General features: G+C 38.0%; 1 long non-coding RNA gene across 1 annotated transcript in view; it reads left to right on the forward strand.

The window, feature by feature from the left end:
* LOC116814715 (uncharacterized) overlaps positions 1 to 10,950 on the forward strand; it is an 80,810-nt gene extending 69,860 nt beyond the window's left edge. Inside the window, exons 2-3 of the long non-coding RNA XR_004371321.2 lie at positions 160 to 276; positions 10,788 to 10,950. This is a non-coding gene — a long non-coding RNA (uncharacterized LOC116814715). The remainder of the gene's footprint in view (positions 1 to 159; positions 277 to 10,787) is intronic.
* The last annotated feature ends 391 nt before the right edge of the window (positions 10,951 to 11,341 follow it).

The following is an 11,341-nucleotide window of genomic DNA, read 5'->3' on the forward strand; positions in this document are numbered from 1 at the left end:
TTAGAAAGTAAAGTACCTACAGGTTTGTGGTGCACCTACTAATGTGCAGTACAGAACATGCAACCACATTTTATGACTGATATGTCCATAACGGGTTAAAAAAGCAACTGTAACTGAGTTCTACTAATAGGTCTTTTGCTCTTGTATATTTCATTACAGGTGGGAAAACTAGAAGTATTGTATGTCCCTCAGAGTTCATGTGGGCCTGGCAGTGGGAGGAGAGAAACAAAACGAAGCACAAAGCAAGTGTTGAACGGGCTTTCCCAGGATCCCCAGGTGGGTTTCGTGTATTGCCTAATGTTGAAAATGAGACAGATACACCTGTCTACATTTGTTGTAAAGGCTGAATTATCTTATGTTCACTATTGTTCGTGGCAAAAGTAAATGCACAAAGCTACAGCTTATTTCAGACAGTCTTTGTCAGGAGTCCTGTTTTGTTTGTTTCTACATTTTCTCTTTTTTACAGAGAAGTGCAGAATTAGGTCTCAAGCTTAAAAAATATTTGCAAATCACAAGGTAAACTCTGATTTTTTTTTAAAAAAAGGACAGCAGTAGCATTATTAAATGCCAAAAGGGAAAATGAAATGAATACTTCTCATTTATCTGGAGATTGACTTTACAAAAATTTTCTTTGAAGCTTTCAGTTGGCACTCAGTGAATTCTAGCAAAGTTTTGCCTGAATGTGCCAGAGGTACATAATAAAATATGTAACCTAAAATCTGTGCCTGAAAACAAAACATGACACTCAAAGAATAACTAGCTGATGGGCAATTGTTTCATTATTTCATTGAAGGATATGATGCAGATAGGCACAGAAGAGTGCAATTGGTGGTCATTAGGTTTAAAAATAAAACTGCTGATTTTTTTTTTTAATTTTTGCAGAAGTGGATATGTACAATCTACTTTGAAATCCTAAATTTGGAGAACTGCTCGTCATTATTAAAAAGACTAAAACTAGCTTTTTGTAATATGTCAGTTTTATTTTTATGGACAAAATAAAGGAATTTAATGTCACTTTGTCTTCAAATTTTGTTTTGTAGAGTGTGTTATCCATTACAGAGAAATCATAAAAGGACCCAGGGGGAATATACAACTCAGAGGATGGGGAGCTACTGGGGATTAAGGAAGTTTCTTTTAAAAATAGTTGAGTTCCTGAATGTACCTAAAAATAACCTGGTGCAAAACAACGTGTCTATAATCTGCATTGGCAAAGCTTGTTGCAGGAATGTTTACAGTGTAAGGTCAGATGCCACACTACTACTGTTAGGTGTTGCTATGGAAGATGAGACTTCAGAATCTAGATGGGGAATTAAGTACTGTAGAAAATATCTATTGTTTGACTGTAATATCTGAGCACTTCCCATCCATCTACCCGTCTATCTATAGCTGTAAAATATAACAACAATCTCTTCTTTTACAGCCTGTAAAGAAAATAGCTTCTTCTTTGTGTCAATGTGTGTGTGAGCCAGAAAAACTTATTGAGGGAAAAGGCAATCAGATGGGACAGTGAAGAGGCCTATTGGACCCAAGATAGAATGCTATGTCAAAGAAACCAGCTTTGCATTTCTGAAAATTGTGACACAACTGCAGATGTTCTTGTATCTGTTCCTGCTATTACTTCTGACTCTTATATTTATAACAGATCTCTTTTTGTACTCTGTGTGAGCTTTTATATTTAAAAATACAATTTTAGTCAATTTAGTGTGTGTGAAAGGTCACAGATTTGCAGCTCTGGAGACTGAAGTCCTTTATAGAACAACATGGGTGTTTACAGTGCATGTTTCATATGCCACCAAGCAAATGTGCCTTAACCTTAACAAGTCAATTCTATAAACTCCTTCAGTCTTTGGCTTCTGTGCAGATGTTCCTAATAAGTTCCAATAGTGAAGGTGGGGGAGCAGAGCAAGCAGAATCTAAGAACTAGAATGAAGACTACCAACTCATTTTACCTATGTCCTTAAATAGCTATCTGATGATAATGACAACTAGTTATTATTAAGCTGAATTGGATTTAAGTTGATGGGCCAGCACTGAATGGCTCAGTATCCTATTACCAATTCCCTGAGCATATGTCTACACTGGAGCAGGAAGGTGTTATTTCCAGTTTAGGAAGACATATGCATACTAAGTGTGATTGAGCTAGTGTGCTAAAAATAGAAGTGTTGCCACAGCTACCTCAGACAGGATCATACACAGGGCAGCTAGCCTCTTGTGCCACTGTGTCTTCAGGTGCTAGCTCAATCATAGTTAGTGTCAGTACACCTCCTCAAATAGGAACTTATACCTTCTAGCTCCAGTGTAGACAGACCCTAAAATACAGGCTTGTCTGTGGACACTGGACCTCTGTGGAACACTTCCTGGTGGCCTTGATGTAGTCTTCTTAAGCTTATAGTTTGCACTATGGAAACATTTCAGAACCCCTGCCCCAAACTATCCAGTCCACTACACATATCTCTTACAAATGTATTCTGTATCTATATTTGTGTGTCACTGCTTCTGGAATAGTGCATTTTACACCTGCTTCTTCTGACAGCTGCTCTTTAAGAATAAAGTAGTGGCTGGCCTTCAAGAGGTGCATAAGGGAAAGTGGGCAAATAGCTTATAGACTGTGATCTGTGGGCCTGTGTATCAGCCAGCCACATTTGTAGTTCCTATACTTGGGTGAACACTGTATGCCTTTGGGGGAAAGAAGGGCCCCAAAAGTCATTATGGAGTTGCAAGGAGAAAGTAGATGCATGCATCATACCCAAATCCTAATATCATCCCACAGTGTGTCCCAGGGAGAACAGGATACTTCTGTATTGTCAAGATAATTGAGGCAGGATTGTGACATGTTCCCTTAAGGAGTTTCTTGCGGGGAGATACTGCACTGTCCCCAGAGCGAATCTGTGTGCTGGTGGCATGATTCAGAACTAAGTCACTTTCTTTCATGGAAAATATTTGACTTGAGCATGGGGGCAGGGAGGAATAAGATGCTGCTGCAAAAGAGACAGATAGCAGCAGAGTTTTGGAGGGAATTTAAAGAGGGTATATGAAAGGCTTTCCTTCCAGGTCCAGCTCTGTGTGCAGTTTCATGATGGTCAGCAATAGAGTAGTGATGGTGGACCTTCAATGGAGGTGCTGTGTTTTCTTTCTTGCCTGAAGTGAGAAGAGATTTCCTGTACATTAAGTGCAAGTTGGTGGCTGTGCTGCAAGAAAAGATTCTTGGACTGGATGGAAAAGCAAAGATGCTAGGAAGAATCAGAACAGCTGAAAAAATCCTGAACAACAAGGTTCAGGAAACTTCAGAACCCCAGGTTCAAGGAGGAAAGGAGATGGACACCAAGGAGTCAGAGACAGAGAGAGAGAGGAAGGAGAGAAGGCTTGGCATGTCATAGCAATCAGAGGCCAGAGACAAGAGGTGATGGTGGCATTCTACATAGCTGGAGATAGTTGAGGATAGTCAGGCTGTGGCCACCAGAGGAGAGGTGACCAGGAGGAATTCCACATATCTAGCAGTTTCCAATTGATACAAGGCGTCAACATAGAAACTCTGGAAGATATCCCTCAAGATCCAGTCAGTCCAAGGGAATGGAAAGAGGTATGAGACAAACCTATAGATGGTAGCTTGGACCAACCTGTAAAAAAAATCAGTCTTGCCCTCAAAGAGTTCTTCAACCATCAAAGGAAGACAGATGATCTTTGTTGATGTTTCAGTACTCAGAAGAATAAAAATAAAAGCATTCTTCAAGGGATAGATGGACAAAAGGAAGATGTGCTGTCTTCCCGGAACCAAGACACAAGTTATCACTCTAATTGTATCGACTACTTAAGTTGATAGGCAAGGATCCATTGGTAACTATTCATATGAGTGCTAATTATATTGAATTGCAAAATATCTAACAGGTAATAGATGACTTAAGGGAGCTCAGAAGCATGCTGAGGAAGAATGTCCAAGGATCTTGTCTGAGATCCTTCCTATCCTAACTGGTACAGGAATTTTGTTCTGTGGAACACTGGTCATCTTCTAGGGGGAGAATATAGTTTGGATGGCCTCCACCTCAGTAAAAGGGGAGTCAATCTCTTCTGGGACAAGCTGACTAGAGTAGTCATAAGGGTGTTTAACTAATAATAAAAAGAGAAGGTAAATAAGGAGAAGACATGAGGATTCACAGAAGAACCAGAAGAATGATTAAAGGATTAGAAAATATGCCTCATAATGGTAGACTCAGGGAGCTCAATTTATTTAATTTAACAAAGAGAAGGTTAAGGGGAGATTTGATCACAGTCTGTAAGTACCAACGAGAGGAACAAATATTTGATAATGGACTCTTCAATCTAGCCGGCTGGAAGCTGAAGCTAGACAAATTCAGAATGGAAATAAGGTGCAATTTTTAAGAATGAGAGTAATTACCAATGGAACAACTTATAAAGGGTTATGGTGGATTCCCCTTCACTTCACTAAATTGAGATAAGATATCCTGGGTTGCTTTGATTTTTCTCAGCTATTTTCCTAATACAGTTAAACTTTAATGTTGAGAGTCTATTGTCATATTAAGTCTCTTAGAGTAAAAGTTTCCATCTTTGACAAATTCTATGAAGCCTGTTGTCATCACATCCAGCATGAAGCAATAAAGGTCACGAGACAATAATATGCATTGTAACAGATTAAACTATTCTCTACCTGCTGTCAGAAATACAGAAAACTTACCTGAAAAGTCCACTCTACATCTATATAATTTTACATGTTTCACTTGATTTATTGAGATAACTGATGATTTTGGAGAGCAGAACAAAGCCTTTGTTGTTTACTTCCCAAATAAAAGTGAAATACATTGGGGCAGAGCCTCAGCTAGTAAAAATCAGTGTAACTCTATTGATTTCCATGGAGCTCTGCTGATGTACCTGAGCCAAGGATCTGGTCTAGTGGAAATGCATAAGTCCTCTGAAAGACTGTGTAGGAAAAAAGGAATGAGAATTTGAGGAGCAAACTGTTGTACAGATTCATTGTCAAGTGGGTTAAAATCGAACAGAGCCAGAGTTAAAATACAGAAGTTTTCTCTTTGTCACAGACCTTGGAGATTTTGTCATATTCTGCATGAGAAAAGTACAGAGAGGAGCAATGATTCTGCCTCTAGATTTACAAGATTTAATCAAAGACTGGCCAAATTTCTCAGCTAGCCCAGATTAACACATAATTCCTATTTTGCCATGTTTTCTTGAATGTGATAGAGATGGCCCTCTGCAGCTCATTTCTGATGACTTCTTTCTTGATTCTTTCATTCCTTCAAAATAAAATACAAAACAAAACATACTTAGCTACCCTGAGTAGATTTGGAGAGAGTGTACCTTTGGGATCTCAGAAATGCGTTTTGACTGCCTGTGCAGATTTGTTGAGATCATTCAACTAAATCCATGAGAAGTATGTAAACTTTTCAAAGGATCCTATATCTCACACAACAAGAGCAGTGCAAAGAAGAATTCATCCCAGGGTAAACACATTCAGCTAGTCAAGTTAGACAATGAAGCATAAGTAATTGAAAAAGAAGAGATACTTGATTTTTCTTTAACTAAAGTTGGTGTTAATTAGGACTAATTCCAGTGAAGTCAATGGAGTTACGCTGTATAAACCTGGTGATTCTGCTGTCTCTTACAAGTTTTTTAGTAAGAAGAATTTTGCCCAGTTATAACACCCTTACTTGAATTGAAAAGTACCTGTCTGTACAAGTATTCCCACTGGTTTCCCATTAATTCTTTTTGAGTTCCAAAAGCATTATCTGCAGTATGTGACAAATGAGAAAACTGTGTGAAATAAGCCTGAGCACCATGCAATGCAATTTAGACAGGTGGGAGGATTAGCTTATATGAATGGGAGCCACGATTGGTCAGACCTGTGGATGGGGCAGGTAGACAAACCAGCCCAGCCCGCCAGGGGCTTTCCCTACACAAGCCGCGACCCCAGTTTGGGAAACACTGATATAGAGGAATCCCAGACCCTAATTAAGGAACAATGTACACATACCTGAATGTGATATAGGAGCCACTTGACTATTGGGAAGTGAAACCCTACCCGAAAGACACCAAAACAAAGAAATGCATGTTGGAAACTTCTGAAGCCCAAGAATATTTTGATTATACAACCTGTCCCTGAACCAGCAATCATCACCATATAAATGTTGTAAATCATGAAAATACTACCAGCTTCCAGTGGTTCCAGTGACGTTATAGACAAGAATTCTATTTCGTTGATTTGTTTTTTTAAAAAAATAAACCTAAGGGCTTGCCTACATGGTGGGGTAGTGCACTCTATGGGGTTATGGTTTCTAAAGTATACTAACATAGTGCACGTTAATTGCTTTGTGTAGACCTTGCTGGTGTGCTTTAACATAGTACTGTTTGAAACAGTATTATATTAAAGCACAACAGCAAGGTCTACATGGACTAGTTAACTCACAACATATTACCACACTTTAGAAATCAAGCTCCAGTAGACCACATGACCCCACTGTGCCCCAAAAATAGTTTATCTGAAGTGATTCTAAACAGTAAACATCATGTAGAATTCTGATACAAGTCAAAGGATATTTTGATTTTACCAAATGAGACAGAGGAAACTTTTGGTTGACAGAATTCTAGTAAAACCCTAACGAGATTTCCCACCAAGAACCTGTAATTTTTTTTCTTAAAGAACAAGCTTTAGTATCTATGAAATAATTATATTAATTTTTCAAGCAGATAATTGGAAGATACCCTAGATGAAACAGTAAAATTGCCAGTCAATTAACAGTTAGCTCCTAATTTGCAAACTAAAAAGTTTCAAAAGTTGTTGATTACATCAATATGATCTCTCTTAGTATTACAAATTCAGCTAATTTCAACATTCCAAGAGCTGAGCATGGGTTGAGCACTCCCACAGGGAGCTGACCATTCGCATGAGAAGTTGACAGCTCCTAGATTGGGACAGTTGGAGAATGAATTGCTCCTTTTTTGTTTTTCTTTTTTTGTTGTTGCATACTTCCATTCCTTCCCTCTTTTGCTTTTTCTCCTTCCTAACATCTTGTAGTAAGAATGTTCTCTGTCTTTGTGAATCCCTTTTGCCAATATGGGTTAATTCTTACTATCTGCCCATATAGACAGCTAACATCAAAGTGCATATGAGAGTAAAGCTATATTTTAGTAGACGTATAGAGGATGCCTGGTAGGTCAGGGAGCATGAAACAAGAATGAGTGGTCAGACTTCAACAGGAACAAATCCGATTTTTAAAGCTGAGAAGCTAGCCATCAGTTTTTAAGGTACCTTGCAATTTGTGTGTTTAGGAGTTATGCCAGCACTCTGGTATGGCTAAAGGAGAATCCTATTTCCCTGTGTAGTGGGCTATGCAACAGGGGCACAGACCTTTAATTCACTGCCCCCACACTCTAGAATGATAATTCCATTTAGAAGAAGGCAGTACTTGTACACTGTTATTTTTCATATTTTTTCCCCTAGCTTCCATGCCCAATCATGTTTCTAGGTGTCTTTTTTTCTGTTAAAGAAAAAAAGTGTTTACCTGTTTAGAAATCTGCATGCCAACAAAACACTAGCTGAGGGCTCCATTTGAATGAATGTTAGAGTCAGTTGACCATTCACTGATTTACAGCACAAAATATCAGTTCCCTTTCATCTGGTGATCTGTATGTAATGCTGGTGAACAACTAAGTGTTCTACTCTTTTTTCCACATGATTATATTTATTATATATTTTTGTCTTGTTATCTTGCATTAGGTATTTAAAATCTGCAAATCAGTGGAAAAGATCAGAGATTAAGATGATTTTTTTTAAAGCATCCATCAGTGCTGATCATGCAAAATGTTGGGCAGAAACTTATTATACAACTAGCTATGGTGGAAATAACTCATCCTATTTTCGAAAGGCTTTTTGTAATAGCCCAAGAAGATTGGGTTAATGTTCTCTATCTTTCTTTCCTCTGACTTAATTCTTTTCCTGCAGAATTTGTGAGAATATTTAATTCTTATTCTCCCTCCTTACCATTTAATGACCATCGATGGACACACGTAGCTCACACTTGCTGCCCTATAACAGGAATAATTCTATGGACTGCAAGAATGTACCCATAAGAGATTTTGTTCTGAAATAGGACTAAAAAAATAAGTAAACAAATAAGTAATGTACAAAGTAGTTAACGTTTATATCTTGACAATCAAAGGATGAAACAAGTGAGTAGTTTTCCCTATTTAGGCATTCTGATAACATCAGATGGAAGATGTGATAAAGAAATCAAGAGAAGCGAAGGATACAGCTTGCAAAAAAATGTTTTCAGCTACTTCCAAAGACCTCTGACTTGTCAAAAACTAAAGCTACACATCTGCACTATATTCTGAAGTGCTACATATGGTCGACTCTCCTCTATGGATGTGAGAACTGGACATTTAAAAAGGACACTGAGAGATGACGCAGTGCATTTGAGTTTTTGCATTACAAAAGAATTCTAAAAATTAGCTAATAACTAAATCAATGGATAATGAGATGATGAGAAAATGAATTTAAAAAGAACACAATTACTTAAGACCTGAGGTAAGAGAATAACATGTCTCTGCAGACACATTGCTCACCTATCCCAGAGGAACTCAATTCCAGTGCTCATACTATCAGGCCAGATCACAGACAAACTAAGAAGAGGAAGAAAGAGAGTCAGCGATGTCAGAAACATTGCCAGATGGACTGGTATGGAAAGGCAGGTGGAAGTTTTACAACTTTGTCACTGTGAAAGATGGGCAGTCTCTGTATCCAAGATGTCACCTGAAGAAGATGATGCATGAATAATTTACTTCCAGACTATTTAAGGTGGTTCCATTAATATAGAAGCAAATTCTGCTTTATAGCAACCCATGGAGTGTGAAAGCATTTGAGCGATTAGAAAAAAGGCGGATTCTCCATTATACGATCTCTTGCTCTGTCAAACAAGTTGTAAAGGGGATGAATCTGTTTTGTAATGAAGGAAGGCTTTCTGCTTTTTAATTATTTTCATCCTGCATGAAAAATGTGCAAAGCAGAAGTCTAACGCAGAAGCCTTCAAATCTAGAGCAGCATTGTTTTTTTAAAAAAAATAGAATAATTTAAAAATGGTGAAACACTTCTATTGCCTGCTTCCTGGAATTTATTTGAAATATAAAAGCAGCAGTACTTTGTGCTGGTGGAGAGAAGGGCCATCCTAAGAAGTAAGCTTTTTTTCTAGACAAAGACTAATATTTACTACGTTATCCTGAATGATATCACCTACAGATCCATCCTCAAAGGAAAAAGTGTTCCCAAAATAAATCTTTGGAAAATATCTAGGGAAATATAAAGTTACCAGCAATGATTTTCAGAAGTGATAGAGATTTTGAGTATCTTGATTTTCAGTACCCAATTTGAAACATCTTAATTGGGCCTTACTTTCAGAGGTGTTCAGTACTTTCTGAAAATCAGAGCCCTTAAAAATATTTGCAGTGGGACATCTGAAAATTTAGTCACTCAAGATTACTTTGTGAAATATTTAGACTATCAAAGTTGTGGAAAATGTGCTGTAGAGTTTTCAAAACCAACATTGGCTTGGTGGAAAATATAACCAAGACATCTATGGCTAATTCCATTTATTTCAGTGGAATGTGGAACACTTTGGGTAATTTGTAAAAGGAGATTGCATCAATATGCTTCAGTGAAGGAAGCATTTTCCCATCAACAGACCCATCAGAATCTCCCATAATAATATCTAATAATAATTTCCCATTCAGCTTTCTCAGTGAATCCCGGTATTCTCAGAGTGCAGTAATTAGAAATATTCTCAAGCACTTCATTTTAGAATACACTTTCATGTAACTTGCACTCCAGTTACAATTTGGTACTTTCCAAATGAGTCTACACACCCAAAAATGTATCAGTCACAATTTTAGAATAATTTTTGATTACTTGAGTCCTGTAGCAATCTTTACATTCCAGGTTTTTAACTGCCTGGAAAAGTCCCAAAGAATGAGGTTCAGATCACTTTGCTTTAGTAGCCACAAGTACCCAGAACAGAAAATTCTACTGATCATCAATAGCTAGCATCTCAGCTGTATCTTGAATTATAATCTGTTTAAGCAGTGGGGCACTGAGGTCTGGTGAGACTCCCATCCAGGCATCCTTTCTCTATGAATCACCTAGGACTGTCTGCCTCTTTCTAGTCCTTAAAAAAAGGTTCTGGAAAAAAAGGTCCCAGGTCAATCTGCAGTCCAACAGCAGTAGGTTATCTCTTCCCATGACACCAGTTTTTCCATTAAAACCTGTTTAATCAGAATGCTGAAGAATTGGAGAGAAGGTATTTCAGTTATGAATTAAGGAAGGTTCATGGGGCTTCATGTTTAGCACAAACACATCACTCTGGAAAATGATTCAGCCTCTCAAGCAAGTTGTTCAGTCACCTCCCATTTCTGATCACATAAACCCTGGCCACTAATCAATCCTGCAACATTTGTTTGGTTTAGAAGGTAATAATGAGTAATATAGTAATGGTCACTATTTTGGTACTTGCATATCGTGAGTGTGCCTGAATTTGCTTTGGCCTGTGAAGACTGTAGGAGTTTTGACTGTGCAACTAGTAATTCAAGCTGTCCTTTTCTTATCTTTTTCTTTGGGAAAGTGTAAATGAGTTAGTGTCATTAGTTGTCATATTGGAAGCCCATGTTTGGTAAATACTTTGAAAGTTATTAAGTAAATTGGTGCCAGCTCTAGATACGTGAAGAGAAGTTTCCCTTCCCATACCTCCAGCTTTTCCTTTACTTCCCTACAGAGATCTGCATATTCCTGCATATTCCTTTTACATTCATCCAGGACTCAAGTACTGAATGAGCTGAATCCATAACTTTTGCTTCTTAAGCAGAATTCCTTGCAAAACCCCTCTCCATGTCAGAAGACTTTTGGCATTATCTCTTTAGTCTCTCTGCTACAGAAGACCTCAGGGTGTAAGTATCTCACTGTCAGCTACCTTGAACTGTAATAACAACATCAGAGAATGTGGAGGCAGCATCACCCCACTGAATAGGAATAGCAGCGAGGTCCCTGCATGAGTTTATTGTTTTATGCTTTAGAAATAGCCCTTGCTGCTACTTTGATACCTTTGTGAAGATCTCCTAGGTGCTTTACTGGGGTTTGTTTGTTTTGTGCTCAGCATCTAAAACAATCTGATGATGTAGGGTAGTCTGCTGCCTCCCTTGTTGATTCCTTGTGGTTTGCTGGGCAAAGACTTGTACTATTAATGTCACATGACTTCTGTCTGCAGCTATCAGAAATGGTTTCAAAATCCAGGAGCATGACCAATTATAAATAAAGTATGCTTAAATTTTA

Source organism: Chelonoidis abingdonii, chromosome 1 (genome assembly GCF_003597395.2).
Source record: "Chelonoidis abingdonii isolate Lonesome George chromosome 1, CheloAbing_2.0, whole genome shotgun sequence".
NCBI lineage: Eukaryota > Metazoa > Chordata > Testudines > Testudinidae > Chelonoidis > Chelonoidis abingdonii.